Source organism: Pseudonaja textilis, chromosome 1 (assembly GCF_049901715.1).
Source record: "Pseudonaja textilis isolate UNSWEBS1 chromosome 1, rPseTex1.2, whole genome shotgun sequence".
NCBI lineage: Eukaryota > Metazoa > Chordata > Lepidosauria > Squamata > Elapidae > Pseudonaja > Pseudonaja textilis.
Window position 1 is genome coordinate 189,565,962 of NC_141990.1, and position 15,386 is coordinate 189,581,347.

General features: G+C 38.0%; 1 protein-coding gene across 5 annotated transcripts in view; it reads left to right on the forward strand.

Moving 5' to 3' along the window:
* Positions 1-15,386, forward strand: part of STK39 (serine/threonine kinase 39) — a 138,902-nt gene that overhangs the window by 19,551 nt on the left and 103,965 nt on the right. Inside the window, exon 1 of one of the 5 annotated variants that reach the window (XM_087920008.1) lies at positions 137-370. The exons of the other annotated variants lie outside the window; for them this stretch is intronic. The gene's annotated coding sequence lies outside the window, so the exon portion shown is untranslated. Of the gene's footprint in view, positions 1-136; positions 371-15,386 lie in introns of those variants that run through there. 5 annotated transcript variants of the gene reach the window in all.

Genomic DNA, 15,386 nt, shown 5'->3' on the forward strand with positions numbered 1-15,386 from the left:
TAAAATCTCCAGTCAGAGGTGGGATTTGCCAGTTCTCAAAACTACTCAAAATTTCCGGTACCAGTTCTCCAGAACTGGTCAGAACCTGCTGAATACCACCTCTGGAGTGATGTTACTGATTCTTCTCACAATACAGGTCGTCCTCAACTTACAACAGTTCATTGAGTGACATTTTGAAGTTACCAAGGCATGGAAAATGTGACTTAGGACCATTTTTCACACTTTTGACCGTTGCAGTACCCCCATGGTCACACGATTTACATTTTGGATGCTTGACAGCCTGTTCGTATTTATGGGGCCGTGTGAATGCTTTTTGAGACCACCTGACAAGCGAAGTCGGTGGGGAAGCCAGGCTCACTTCACAACCATGGTACTAATTTAACAACTTCAGTGATTCACTTAATAAGTAATAAATTTTAGGCTCAGTTGTGATCGTAAGTTTAGGACTATGATGGAGGAAAGTCTCTTGAGTGTTCAAAGTTCTTGGCTAACTTCACTTGACATGTAACTAAAAGTCATGGTTCAAAACAAGGCCTGACAAGAAGGAAAATGCTTTCTTATCCTGACCGCTTATTTGATTTAGTACATTTTGATTTGATAACACCTGTTATGTTAACAGTTGGGCATTGAATGAATAAATAAACCACAGTTCTTGTGTTAAATATATCACATTTGAAATTATGGCTTATCAGATAAACCAGAGTTAAATGCACATCAACAGTAATCCATAGCCTGTGGTTAATAAACCACATTGTGGATTTGCATAGTTGGAATTATAGGCGTATGCAAGGGATGAAGGAGATGTCAGAGGGTTTTTTTAATCCTAGATTTTTTTCCTCTCATCTGATGGAAGTGAGTTTGAGCTCAATCTTATTTCAGGGTATCAAGACAACATTTTTGCAGTGCTAAGGGATGGCAACACAGACTTGCACAGCAGGTTCCAAATGGCTCTGAAAACTAAAACGTAAATATTTTGCTCAGCCAGGCAGTGCACTTGTTAGGCAACAAACCAGGCCCGAAATAGCATGTTGCAATATCTCCTTGGAGCATGGCAAATATTCCACTTCATGTGTACTGTGTACTTCCTGTTGGAGCAAAGACTTAACAAATATTAAGCAACAGGAAAATATTCATTGATGTAATCTAAGATTAAACAGTGAATGCACAATAGCTTTCACTTCTATAGAAAAAAGAATGTTCCATATCCTCAAGCTTAAGCAGGAAGAATATTTCCTACTTAATAGATAATCATAGAACATTCAGTTAAGGATGCATAAAGTTCAGTTAATCCTTAAAAAAAAACTTTAGATCCAGTTTTTAAATCTCACTAACTTTTGTTTCTTGTTTAAATCATTCACAAACTTATGGGTTTTTTTAAATGAAAGAAGCTTAGTGATAATTAACTGTTTTGACATATTTACAATCTCTAAATATATATACTTTACAAAGTATATTTATCATACTTGTATATCGACTTCGAACAAATGTTTGGTTTTTAAAAAAAGGCAGTCCAAAAATTTAAAATATTAAGACTTTGCTTTCGAAACCTTACATGGATAAACATTGATGGTGTTACCCAGTTTGGTAATAAAATATCTGCAAGCAAACAACCATGCTCAGAGAGTACCAGGGATTCCACAGTTCAATCCTGAACTACAAATATTTTCCTCTATCAAAGTCTTATATCAATTATTTTAAGGGGTCAGTTTAGCTCATTTCTGAACTGCGGAAAGAAGTGAGAGTCAGTCTTAGACCTGAACGAAGAATAATCCATACTTTTGAATATATTTATTTATTTATTTTATTTTATTAAATGTATATGCTGCCCATCTCAATATGCAAATTGACTCTGCCTGGCAGGTTGTTTTCATATTTCTTAAAAAAAATGAATATTGCTGTGAACTATAGGATTTGAAATGTATACATTTGGAGGTGTCCAACTGGGAAGGTGAGCTAGATGTTCATCAGTGTGTGATGCACTATTGTCCTCTGCACATGCTCATACAAATGCAACCAACACATACTAACCTGTTATCTCTGTCTGATACCAGTTTAATTACCAGCTCTTATCTCCTGAAAGTTTTGAGCATTTACTTTATATCATTCTGATTAAAGGGGCAAGCTGGACAGTACTTTCATTACAGTATGTACTTATTATGTAATGGAGTTGGGCCAAATGAGATAGAGGAATTAGGTAAGAATGAAAGAGTTCAGGAACAAACAGTTGCATGCAAGGTGAGGTTGATCAGATGTCTATAGTCATCCAGGTCATGGTTGCCTTAAGAGGCAACTGGACTTTCTCTTTTCTTTGAAGATGTTTCGTTTCTCATCCAAGAAGCTTGATTAGAGCTGAAGATGTTTCTTGGATGAGAAGTGAATAAATGTCCCCCCCCCCAAAAAACAAACAAACAAACAAACAAACTGAAAGTCCAGTTGCTCTGGGAAAAAAAGCATCTTTGGGACAGGTTGATCAGATGTTTTGTTGGTCAGGTGCACACCATTGATCAATAAATACATAATTAGCAATAGAAAATTTAAAAAATTAAACATACAAGGAACTTGTCTTAGTGAGTCCAATCTGTTTTTCTGCTTTTGGGGGGGGGGGGGTTGTATAAAAACAATAACAACCCCTTGGGCCACATTAATTATATTTAGGTTGTGAAGAGCAAGATAGCTTTGGCTGCTGTTTAACTTGGCAGAGCCTGGTAATTGTGGATTCCAAAAAGTTGATATCTCTATGTAAAGACATTGTATGAGATAGCAGTGGCTTTATTTTGTTGGAAATAGAGGAAGACAATGACTCAGCAAAGTGAGGCAGTTAATGATACAGTGGGCTGATTTTCACAGGACCTCTGGGATGCTGACGATAGAATCAGAAGCAGATAAATAAAAGTTGGCCCTTCCCACTGCAGTTATTTCAGTGGAAGGTGACAATAAGAGAAGGAACTAGCAGAAGCTATACATAGGGTGTCAGGTAGTCTTTTGGATCAGTAGTTGGCTCACTTGTAGGTCAGTGGTGGGATTCAAATTGTTTTACCACCGGTTTGATGGGCGTGGCTTGGTGGGCGTGCTTTGTCTAACGCGCGTGCGCAGCTAATCAGCTGAGAGAATAAAGAGAAAACTGCAGGGGGTGTGGGAGAGCCGATCCTGCACTTTTCTCTTCTTTCTCCTCTCAGCTGACTTTCCCCCCCCCTCTTCTCAGCTGATCATTGGAGGCTTTTTTTACTACCGGTTTGGCTAGACTGGTAGCACACCACCACTGTTGTAGGTGCTCCTGTGTCTCCATGGTGCTTCCTATTGGTTATAGAAATTATTGTGGGAAAATATTTTTTTTAACTGAAAGCTTCTATTTACCGAGCCTGGATTTATTAAAACACTCAACATGATGGAAGATGTCTTCTACCAAAGTATTGTATTCCTACTATGGCATATTGCTTCTCAGCAGATAGTCAAAACTTTTAATTTCCAATTAGACATGGTCTATGAAATAAACGTTCATGTCTTGATGGAACTGTGTACATCTTTCCTCCAGAAATACGATCTTTATCTCTGTCTCTGTCTCTCTGTCCCTGTCTCTGTCTGTCTGTCTGTCTCTGTCTCTCTCTCTGTCTGTCTGTCTGTCTCTCTCTCTCTCTCTCTCTCTCTTGTAATTCGTCTGTTATATGCATTGCTTGCTTTTATAGCCTCAGTACTTGTTTCCACAAGTTTTGGAATCACAGGTTCATAGTAATTATTCAGTGATTTCCGGCTTAATCACCTGAAAGCAACCAGGTAAATTCGAAATAATATAGTGGAAAAATTGTTCCTTTGGTAGCTGAAAATAAATTAGGTGAAACTTGGCAGTCAGAATAAATCCCATCGAGCTATAAGGGCCAGTGGCCTATTTAGGTGCCAGGTGGTTTTGTTGTAAAATACTAAATAGAGCAATTCAGATTGGGGAAGGCAGTTACTTTGGTACTGATGCTCTCTCTGCCACTTTTGATTAAGGTTTATTTCGGTGATATAACACGTTTTGCCTATACTTTTTCAAAATTTACCTGTTTAATGATTTGGGGCAGTATCGGCTGGCCAGTGCATTTACTCATTTCCCATGTGATTGAATTGAGCAGATCAGCACTGCCTGCCTGCTTGCTTTGTCATGATGCATAGCCTTACAAATTATGGCTGAAAGCGCTAAGCATAGCCTGGGAAAATACCTGGGAAAGAAACAGATTGTCAGGGTTCCAAGTAACAACCCCAACGGAATCAAAACTCCAGGGCAGGCATTTTCCTCAAAACTTGAATTTATTAGAGATGTCATTGTTGAGGTAATTCCCCGTTAGGAGAATGAGCGCATACAGGGAGACGTATAGAGAATAGTGTTTGAATAATACACACGCAGCATATAGATACACTGTACAGTAAATGTAGGGTTTTACTTTCAATAAAGGTTTGAGCAAAGTTCAAAATAGGCAGTCCAAAGTCATTCACAGGTTAAATCAGTCAGTTTTCAATCCAGGGATAATCCAGTAATGAAGTCCAGTGTCAAAAACAGTTCAGTATCAGACTTACATCAAATCCAGTAATATCAGTCAATTAGAAGAAATGGAGGAACGGCAATACTTTCCAACAGAAAGAAACAGAGACTGAGACACACACTCTTCTGAGATTAAGACTAAACAACCCAGGTTTCTGGCTCCATCTTATGGCCATTTGAGAAACCACACCTAATTACAGTTTTGCATTTTCTTAAAGATACAGTTTTAAAATGTTTATCCTGGTTTATATATTTCTAATCCAAATACCTGTTAGGTGACTTACATTCCTAACATTTTCCCCTTTTGGGTAAGACAATATATACAACCTTACATTCTAAGTCCATAATCTTCTAATAGACCTCCATCCAATCAATGCTTTTCCCAATAATACAGCAGTACCCGATGTAGATTTTCGTGTATTTATGTCTGTAGCAAAACTTGCATCAGCATATACAGTCAAATTCAGTTCATCTTTAGGCTCCAAATACAATGCATAATGCATTGTTTGTTTCAGATATCTTAACACACTGTTAGCAGCTTGCCAGTGCCTTTCAGTTGGCTCAGCGTTAAATCTCGCTAATTGATTAACACAGTATGCAATATCTGGCCTTGATCAATTACTGAGATAAGATAAACTACCAATCAAGGACTGATAAATGTTCTTATCAAAAACAGGACTTTGAACATCACTATGGCTAAACTCCTAGCTCATTGGTGTTTTAGCCGGCTTACAAAGTTCCATTTTAAAACTTTTTAGTAATTGGTTAATTTTATCTGCCTGTGAGATCTTGTATCTTCCCCTAGTTCTATCTATCTTTAAACCAAGATATTGTTTGATTTCTCCTAACTGTTTTATCTTAAATTTCTTTTCCAATAATGAAATTATCTCTACTTCTTGTTCAGTTTTGGTGATTAATGCTATGTCATCAGTAAATAATAACAATAATGACACTATACCATTACTTTCCTTTTTAAACAAACATGGATCAGCCATGCCAGCTACAAAGCCTATCTTAGTTAATTCTTTAACTATACATTGGTTCCACTCATATCCTGATTGCTTCAAACCATAAAGACTCTTTTTCAATCTCCAGCAATCATTATCAGTATTATCATTTTTGAGACCTAAAGGTTTCTTTAAATATATAGTGTGTTGCAATGGTGCATGCAGATATGCCGTCTCTACATCCAAATGATTTACAATGTATTTCTCCTTAGCTGCCCACACTAATGTTGCCCTTAATGTCATAGCCTTCAGACTAGTGCAAACACCTCATCATAGTCATTTGCTATCTGATTAAATCCTTGTGCTACTAACCTGGCTTTATGGGTAACAGTCCCATCTATACCTGTCTTCAGTTTATAAATCCATTTACATCCTATGGCATGTTTATCTGGTGGTAACTTAACATTTTTGTATACCTCCAGTCTTTTTAAAGATTCTAGTTCCTTATCCATTGCTTTCTGCCAAGCAGCCTGATCCTTAGCAGGATACAGTTATAGTTCACTATAATTACTTGGAACTGTATTCACTTGGCATACAACACTAGCCTGATATCTGTTAGGTGGTCGTGTTACTTGGGTTGAACGTCTTGGTAATACAGGGCTTACTGGTGGACTTTCTTGTGCCACCTGCTCCTGTTCTTCTACCTCTTCCTGTGCCTGTTCTCCTATTTCCTCCTGTTCTTCGTCTTTAATGGCTGTTGGTGGTTTACTGTTTTTATCTTTAGGGATTATTTGGGTGTCAATAATAACATCATTGCTGGATTCCTGTTCCAGTTTATCCCACCCAACGTGCTCTAGAAATTTTGCACTAGCGCTACAATAAACATGAGCTGTGCCTTGATCCCAGAATCTAAATGATCTATGGTTGGCCTCATAACTCACAAAAAATAACTTATTAGCTCTATGTTGCTCTTTCAGTCTTACTTGTGAGGGAATATGCACCCATGCTGGAGCTCCAAATGTGTATAGGTAACTTAAATTTGGCTTTCTGCCATGCCAATGAGTGAATGGCAATTCTCCACTGTTGTGTTAACTACATTGTTTAAAACATGGTTACCACACATTATGGCTTCACCCCACGGTGTTTCAGGTAAACCTGAATCAGATAACATAGTGCAAGCCATGGCTTGTAATGTTTGCCCTCTTCATTCTACAAACGAGTTATGTTGTGATCTGTAAGGTGCAGAACGTTTATGCTCAACACCAGCCAATTTCAACATAGTTTGGAATCTTTTGTTAACAAACTCAGTCCCATTATCAATTACTAAAGTAATTACTTTTCATTTTTCTCTCAGCAAACCTTAGCCAGTTAAAGAAATGTTGGAATGTTTCTGTTTTGTTCTTCATAAGATAGCAGAAACCATATCTTGAGTAATGGTCCATAATACTCAAAATATAGCAGGCACCTCCTAAACTTGGTTTTTTTAGGACCAATTATGTTAGCAAACACAACCTCTAAAGGTTCTTTGGTCTTAAACCCATTAAGCCTGTTTGCAGGAGTAACCTTACTCTTCTCTCGGCTACAAGCATTACAGTTTAAATACTTGCTACAGGGTTTCAATTTTACTCCCTCTGACAATTCAACAGTTTGCTTGAGCATTTTGAAATTAATGTGCCCTAGCCGTCTATGCAGTAAATGTATTCATTCATCATGTGGCTTAACATGGTTATAAACTGAGTTAGCCATCTTCAACTGGTCATCATGCATCACATATAAATCATTTTTTAAAGTAGCAGTAACACTTTTACCCTCTTTCTCTATTATACAGTTATCTCCCCTAAAGGTTACTACATAACCAATATTAACTTAAAGCCCTTACTGATAACAAATTAAATTTCAGTTTAGGTACATATAACATAGTTAAATGTTCGTTTATACAAGAACAATATGCAGTACCTTCACCTGATGCTTTAATCTTCTATCCATTTGCCAATGATACATGTTGTTTACTCATGGACATCTTTACAAACTTTTTTCTATCTTTAGTAATGCATTGCGATGCTCCACTATCAACAACCCACAAATCATGGTTTACAGTTGAATTGCTAGACATAGCTAAACTAACATTCTTCTTGGCCTTCTGGTGATTACCAGTATTCTGTCGTTTTCCCTTCTTACAGAATTTAGCTGTATGTTCCCTAGCCCTACAAGAAAAACATTTCCTAACAGTATAGGCAGTTGAAGACAAATTCTCTTCTTGTGGTTGTTCCTTTCTCAGTTGGTCCCTATCCAGCCATCTTCTTGCTTCTTCTAACAATCTTCCGGTTATGTCAGTCAATGTCAGTTTATCTCTGGGCAGGACTTCCAGTGAAGATACATAATCATCATAACTTTCATCAAATGAGGAAAGAATGATATAAAGTTGATGCAGCTCTGAAAATATTAGTTTTTTTTCATGTAGCTCTTGAAAAGTTCTTTTCATAAAGTTTAAATGAGCTAACATATCCCCACCTTTCAGAAGACATGTTCTAAACAGTTTACGTGTAAGATGTATGCGTGCAACTGCACTGTCATGAACCTAAATCCTCTTCAAATTCTCCCAACAGCAGACTCTTCTCCACGAATATAGACTAGCTACTGGTCACTCAGTGTTAGTCCAATTATACAAAGAGCTTGTTCTTTGTTCTGTTTAAAGTCAGCAAGCTTCTTGGCATCATCCTCATTTTCTGGATCCCAAGCATTTACATCCGGTGGATCTTGAACTACATTCCATAAACCTTCTTTACGCAGAAGTAGACTGCACTTCATAGACCAGGAAACATAGTTTGTTCCATTCAACCAGGTTATCAGTGATAGACTTGTTGAAGTGACTTGTGCCATCTTTACCAGGATAGTAAACCACAAATAAACAGTAAACAGCTCTCTGTATACAGTACTGTGCATTTGCACTAACTCTCAGTTATCTGAGCCTGGTATGGCCTGGGCCCATAACCAGTGTTGAGGTAATTCCCCGTTAGGAGAATGAGCGCATACAGGGAGACGTATAGAGAATAGTGTTTGAATAATACACATGCAGCATACAGATACACTGTACAGTAAATGTAGGGTTTTACTTTCAATAAAGGTTTAAGCAAAGTTCAAAATAGGCAGTCCAAAGTCATTCACAGGTTAAATCAGTCAGTTTTCAATCCAGGGATAATCCAGTTAGAAAGTCCAGTGTCAAAAACAGTTCAGCATCAGACTTACATCAAATCCAGTAATATCCGTCAATTAGAAGAAATGGAGGAATGGCAGTACTTTCCAACAGAAGGAAACAGAGACTGAGACACACTTTCTTCTGAGATTAAGACTAAACAACCCAGGTTTCTGGCTCCATCTTATGGCCATTTGAGAAACCACACCTAATTACAGTTTTGCATTTTCTTAAAGATACAGTTTTAAAAGGTTTACCCTGGTTTATATATTTCTAACCCAAATACCTGTTAGGTGACTTACATTCCTAACAGTCATATTGGAACTTCTGGGAAAACCCAAATCTGAAAGCCCCCCCCTCCCCAGGTTTCCCCCCACCCAAAGTAAAGTCAAAATTCCTTCCTCTGCATCCACATGGGCATCACATGGTCCAATTAGGTCACTGTCTCAACTGTAGTTGACTCCCAGTCACGGCTTCCCAGGTGCAGGCCGAACATTCTTGACCTCTATGGGAAAAATGTTATGATTGTACATCCCACACTGTCTCCATCCACCCCCTCCCTTTTCTACAGCTTGCCCGTCCACTGCTTGTGGCAGCCTTGAAGATCCAAATTTAAAGATGGCCTCCAGGGCTGACACAGATGGGTTTTCAGACAGATGCAGACTCGCTCATACAAGGAGATGGAAAGTCGAAACAGTTAAAGAGTGGATCTGAAAGGAGTTTGGTGGGAGCTAACAAAATCTGGCTGCTAACCAGGTGTTGATTTAGGCAATTTTACTTGGTGAAGAAACACCAGAATGGAAGGAAGACCACTGAAGAAGATGCCTGGATGAAGGAAGATCAACAAAGATGAAGCAGGTCCAGGCCTTGAGGGCCGAGTCTTACCTTGCATAGAACTTATGAAGGGGAATAAGATCTGAAGATCAACATTTTAATTAGCCATGAAAGATGTTCAGATAAATTTATTTGAAACCTTAGACGAAGGGTGTCAAATTCAAGGCCCGTGAGCTGGATTCGTGCTTCGATCTGGCCCACGGGGCCACCCTGGAAACAGTGAAGGACTGGCCCGTGTTGCCTCTGCAGTGACAATAGAGCTTGGGGAAGCCACGCACGGCCCACCCAGGCTCCGTTTTCAGCCACTAAGGCCTCCTGCAGCCCTCGGCCAGAGAAAACAGAGGTTGGGGAGTCAGAGTTCCATTTTCACTGGCAGAGAGGGCTACCGGAGGCTGTTGCGGCCAAAAACGGAGTCTCGATGAGTGACACCAAGCTGGCCGTGCCTTCTGGCCATGCCCCCCGCCCCCCCAAAGTCAAACATAACCCTGATGCGGCCCTCAATGAAATTGCCTTAGATTAACATTTAAGGGGATTTTACTGTAGCTAACTATAATAGCTCATGCATGGGGTGGTATGTATGGCTGTGTTTTATAAGCAGCATCCCACACAGTTGTCTGCCCTTCATGTCACTTTTAACATCGATGGCAAACACCCACATGGAAGACCAAAGTCACGATGGCAGGGCACAATTAACGCAGACATGAAAATCATCTAGTTTGACCCAGTTGCTCGGCTTGATCTCATAAAATGGCATTGGTTGATCCAAAAGCAGACTGTATTTGCAGAAAAACACTAGGATGAATAATAATAAAGTTATATTTAGCTGCTGTGTATCATAGCTAAGGCACCCTTATTTCCGGAGAGAAAAACACCATTATTTTGCAGGACAGGAAATAGTCAATTGTTAAATGACACAGCAGTTAGAGTCATAAAGTAATTCACTGTTGCTACAACCCAAAGTATTTCCAGCTTAACATTTTACAATAGTTATGCCAGGAAAGGTGAGCAGGTGTCTTGAAGACCTATTTATTTGCTGTAATAACATGCTGTTGTAGAGCTATTTAAGTGCAAAAATAAAAAAAATTCAGAGAAAAATTTTTTTTTCTATAAATGCAAAAAAACAAAAAAGTGAATTGCTTCGTCGGGAATTTTTGCAGGCAGCATTTTGTTTGTTTTATCCAGAGAACTTTCCTGTCCCTCGACCTGTCCTTGTTTCCACTTATTTTGAAGTCACCAGGCATCATGTAGAGGAGGTGTGGCTGTTCTGGGAACTAAGAACTTTATATTGCTTAAAGCAGGGCTCTCCAATCTTGGCAACTTTAAGACTTATGGACTTCAATTCCCAGAATTCTGGGAGTTGAAATCCACAAGTCGTAAAGTTGCGAAGCTTGAAGACCCCTGGCCTAAAGTCATCCCCCCTATTGAAATAATCTGCCTTTAACCCACAACAATAATAATGGTATTTAATGTTACCATTTTACTTAAAATCTGAAGATGTCAGCTGATCAATTTTTCTTGATACTTTGGGGTAACAGATAAGGATTTTGCTTTGGTAACAGAGCATCAAGTTATGCACACTGCTAGATCTAACTTAACTGCCTTATTTAGCAACCCTTTGAAATGACAATGAGGGTGAAAAAATAACGTTGTGAACGAACAGTCCTTGCATTCACAATCCACACAGCATCTGTATTGTCAGAAACTTTGCAACCAGCTGGTGTTTATGACCGTCGGAGGTCACATTGAATGCCATTTGCATGCTTCACCGCTGGCCTTTGACAAGCAGAGTCAATGGAGAAGCCAGCAGTAAAATGACAAGTCACAGTCTTGCTTAACGACCCACAGTGTCCCACTTAATGACCGAATGGGAATGACTTAGTGATGGAGTTGCCAGTCCCAGCTGTGGTCATTAAAAAAAAATTGCTTGTACTTACAAACATCACATTAAGCCGTGATCTGTTTTGATGGGAGCGGACTTAACAAGCCAAATGGATAAAGGATATGTTCGCATGTTGCCCAAAAAATAAATAAATCATATATTTGCATAATGAATAAATTCTCCAAGATTTTTGCGCCAGAACAAAGGTTAAGTACTGTTCTTTCTCTCCCTGCAACCCCCACCCTCTTTTCCTTATCTGTCTTGGATCTTGGTTAGGCTGAGAGGGTTTCTTTTCTCTTGTTTATTCTTTTGCAAATTGTGTTGCTTTAAAATTGAAAGTTGTATTCTGGACTAGTTCCACTGAATTGCTAATGCTGAATTGGATTATTATACTTATGCAGTTCTAATCAAAATTTATTCTCCAGCTTTTCTGCTAAAAATTAAGGCCTTTAGATAATAGCCTGCAATGACAGCAAAAAACATTGACTTTCTAATGGGCCTTTTTATTTTTTCTAATTTTTCTAACAGACCTTTTCTATTTTTTCTGTTTGATTAAATTGGAAGTACTGTACTGAAAGATGAAATTGGAAAGAGTAGCACTGGAATGGACAAGATGGCCTTGATGAGTTTGAAACAAATGGTAGCTCTTATGTGTCCCAATTCGATAAACAAAGTCATTTAGGATTTTCCTTTTTCTTCTTCTTTGTAAGCACAGATATTGTTTGACAGATCAGCTTTATGCGCTTTGGGAGGTGAGAATATGATGGAATATGAACATTCAGTGCTGGTTGCCTTTCAAAATTCAAATCTTTGTGTGTTATCTGGACAAGGCTCATGACTTTGGGTTTGAAAAAAAGTAGACTTAAGAGCAAAACAAATCAAATTTGACTTGAGCGGCATGGAAATGTAACTTTAGATATTGTTAGTTTCAGTTCCATATGGCAGAGGTCCCCAACCTCCAAGCTGCGGGTCACTATTGGGCCACTAGCCGTTCAGAACCGGGCCACAGAAATGGGAGGCGATGGCAATTGTGCATGTGTGCATCTCCACTTGTACAAGCAGTGAGCAAGTATGTGCATGCACTCCATTTATACGAGTGGCCAATGTGCATGCCCGCTCCTCGTGCAAACGGAGCTGCGTGCAGATGCTTGTCGGGCACTTGCATAGCACCATTCCCTCTCCCCCCACCCACTCACCCCCAGCCAGTATGCAAAGCCAAAAAGGTTGGGGAATTCTGTCATATGGTACCTCTCACTTCTGATTAATAGTTTCAGTTTAAAAGTGCATGATGTTCATCTGTCTAATTCCTATCCTTGGATCTGGATGGACACTGCAGCAGAGTGCAACTCAGAACTTGTCATCTTTGAGAAGAGCTTTTTTTAAAATGGTATTTAATACAGTTGCAAAGTTGAATGCCGGTAGAAGATTGTAACTGTAGTTCCGCTAGAACAAATAAGATACAGTGCCAAAATATGACTTGATTCATACATTGCATTACCTCATGGCTTGTTGATGTAACCACAGTGTTTCTACTACACGTTAAACCAAACCAGACCACATTAAAATTTATCATGATGTCTGGTGGGTACCAGACTTCAGATTGTATCAATATTGGATTATCTATGTCCTGCAGAGAACTATTTTATCATTTTTCATTCTAGGACTTATTAATTGTTCTAAAGCAACTTTCCTAGCTTCCTTCTGATTTTTAAAAGATCCAGAAGGAAATTATGGAAGCTATAATCCAGGACAGCTGGAGTCATCTGATCAGCATGGATCCATAGGTGCCACACTAAAGAAAATAACAAGCCAGGATTAGCTCTGTCAATAGAGCATAAATAAAACAAACAAAATGTTAAAAAGTTACGATATTTATGTAGCCACTTACCAAGCACATCTAAATTATTTTAAAGTAACTAAAATATCTTTACAATCCCCAAGGCATGTCACAACTTTTGAGCATCCCTAATGTTTGGAAATTGAAAATTGAAAAAGTTGACACGCTCTAAAAAAAGCAGTCCTGTACTGAGGGGTCATTCTGACCTGATTCTGTAACTGGAGAAAGGGGAGTTTTAACTTTAGTGGAAATACACTGTCAACAGAGATCTACACAGCTGCTTTTAGCTGAAAACATTTCCAATTCAGAATATTTGGACAACTCTAGTGCAAATCAATATCAATTCATAAATATGATTGTGTGTATCACTGTAGCATTATGTAGTCTTAAGTTATTTTCTCTTCAGCAGTTCCAAGGGCTACAGCAAAGTTACCATTAGAATGCTTATAAATATTACAAATATAGGCTAACTCAGCATATTGCATTCATTGTGTATATAGTCAGGAAAAAATGAGGCAATAAACTTTGTTAATGTGTTAATTTTGGCATCATAATTGCAATGCATATTAATAGCCATAATCCATTCCAATTATACCCAATTTGATTGGAATTTTATTTTAAAAATGTTTGTATGCTTCTCTACTCTAAAATTCCTAAGGCAACCAATTAAAAGTATCATGGAATATCACTGAAGGCCCCGTAACACTAATCTTGTGATTTTTGCTTTATAAGACTTAAAAGGTATGCATAGGCAACATTATATTTTCAGATTTCACCAAGAATAAACATTTTAACCAGCTATGGCTGTGACTTGTAACTTCACTGTCTTGTTTTAAATGAAATATGTCAAACCTTTTCTTAGTTATTTCTTTCTTTGGTTTGACTATTTCAGCACATTTGGAATGCAAAATCAACCCAGACATGTTTTTTTCCATAATTTTTCTGATGCCCCTAAAAAAAGAGAGAAATTGAGTCCTATGCTTTATTAAACACAGAGTAAGTGCTTAGCTTCTCAAATGGGTTTTGGTTGTAGGAATTTCTTTTGAGAAGTTAGTAGGAAGAATTAGAATTATTTGTTATTGAAATCTATGTAGGTTGCCTACTCCACATATCCATGAATAGATGGTTTACAGTTAGTTAAAAAAAGCTACGTATAAACAAAATTTAAAAATGTAATATCACACTCTCTTATATTGACTCAGATATCATAAGAGCAATAAGATTTGTTTGAAAACAGATGTTCAAATAATATATGTAATTGACTCAACCATGCTATCAAAATAAGCATATTCAAATATATTTGGGTTTTTTGGCAACAATGTTTTGTTTGATTGCATGCAACTTGCCTAAGTTAAAACATGCAACACACACGTGTTACGTTGAGAGCTTACTCTACTCTCTTGGGTGTGATCCAGCCAGATTCCTCTTGACATTTTCTAGAATGATCTTGGAAAGGAATGAGAAATGAGCTGATGAAGTGTGACCCTTGCTTTGACTCTTCTTTTGAGACTTCTATATATGTTTGAATCTCTGCTGCTGAGTAAACCTTTGGTAAGCATTTCTTTTAGATGATAGTTTTATTTTTCAATCTTAACACTAGCATCTTTCTTCCCACTCATAAACTGCTTTCTTATGTCCTTTTGCCATGAATTGTTGCAATGCTGAAAAAATAACATTTACTTGTGAAATATTTGGGGAAAAAAATGTTCTCTTGATTTACTTTAATTAGCTAGGCTGCTAAAAGGTGGAAGGAAATGTAATATTTGGTGGGTCTGGAATGAAATGTTACTTCTCTCAAAATAGCCCAGGTTGGCAGTTCTGGAAATACTGACAAATAGTAAATGGAATCTTAAAGCTTTTTTGAGGAACTAAAGGTGGAATTGTAGATATACTTTGCTTAATCATCATCATCATCTTTTAATGACCCCATAATCCCTTGCGGGGTGGAGTCTGGGCAATTGAATAGAACTGAGTGTTTACTGGCCGGATGCCCATCCTGTTGCCAATACGAAGGGTTTTTTTAGCAGATATATTCTCAGTGTGCCCAGAGAGAGAAATGTCTGCCTCTACCTAGGATATACTGTACTTTACTTAAAGCGCATAATAATATTTTAAACCTTCAATCTTTTCTCTCTCATTCTTTCTACGTTTCAGATACACATAGATAGAAACAGATAGGC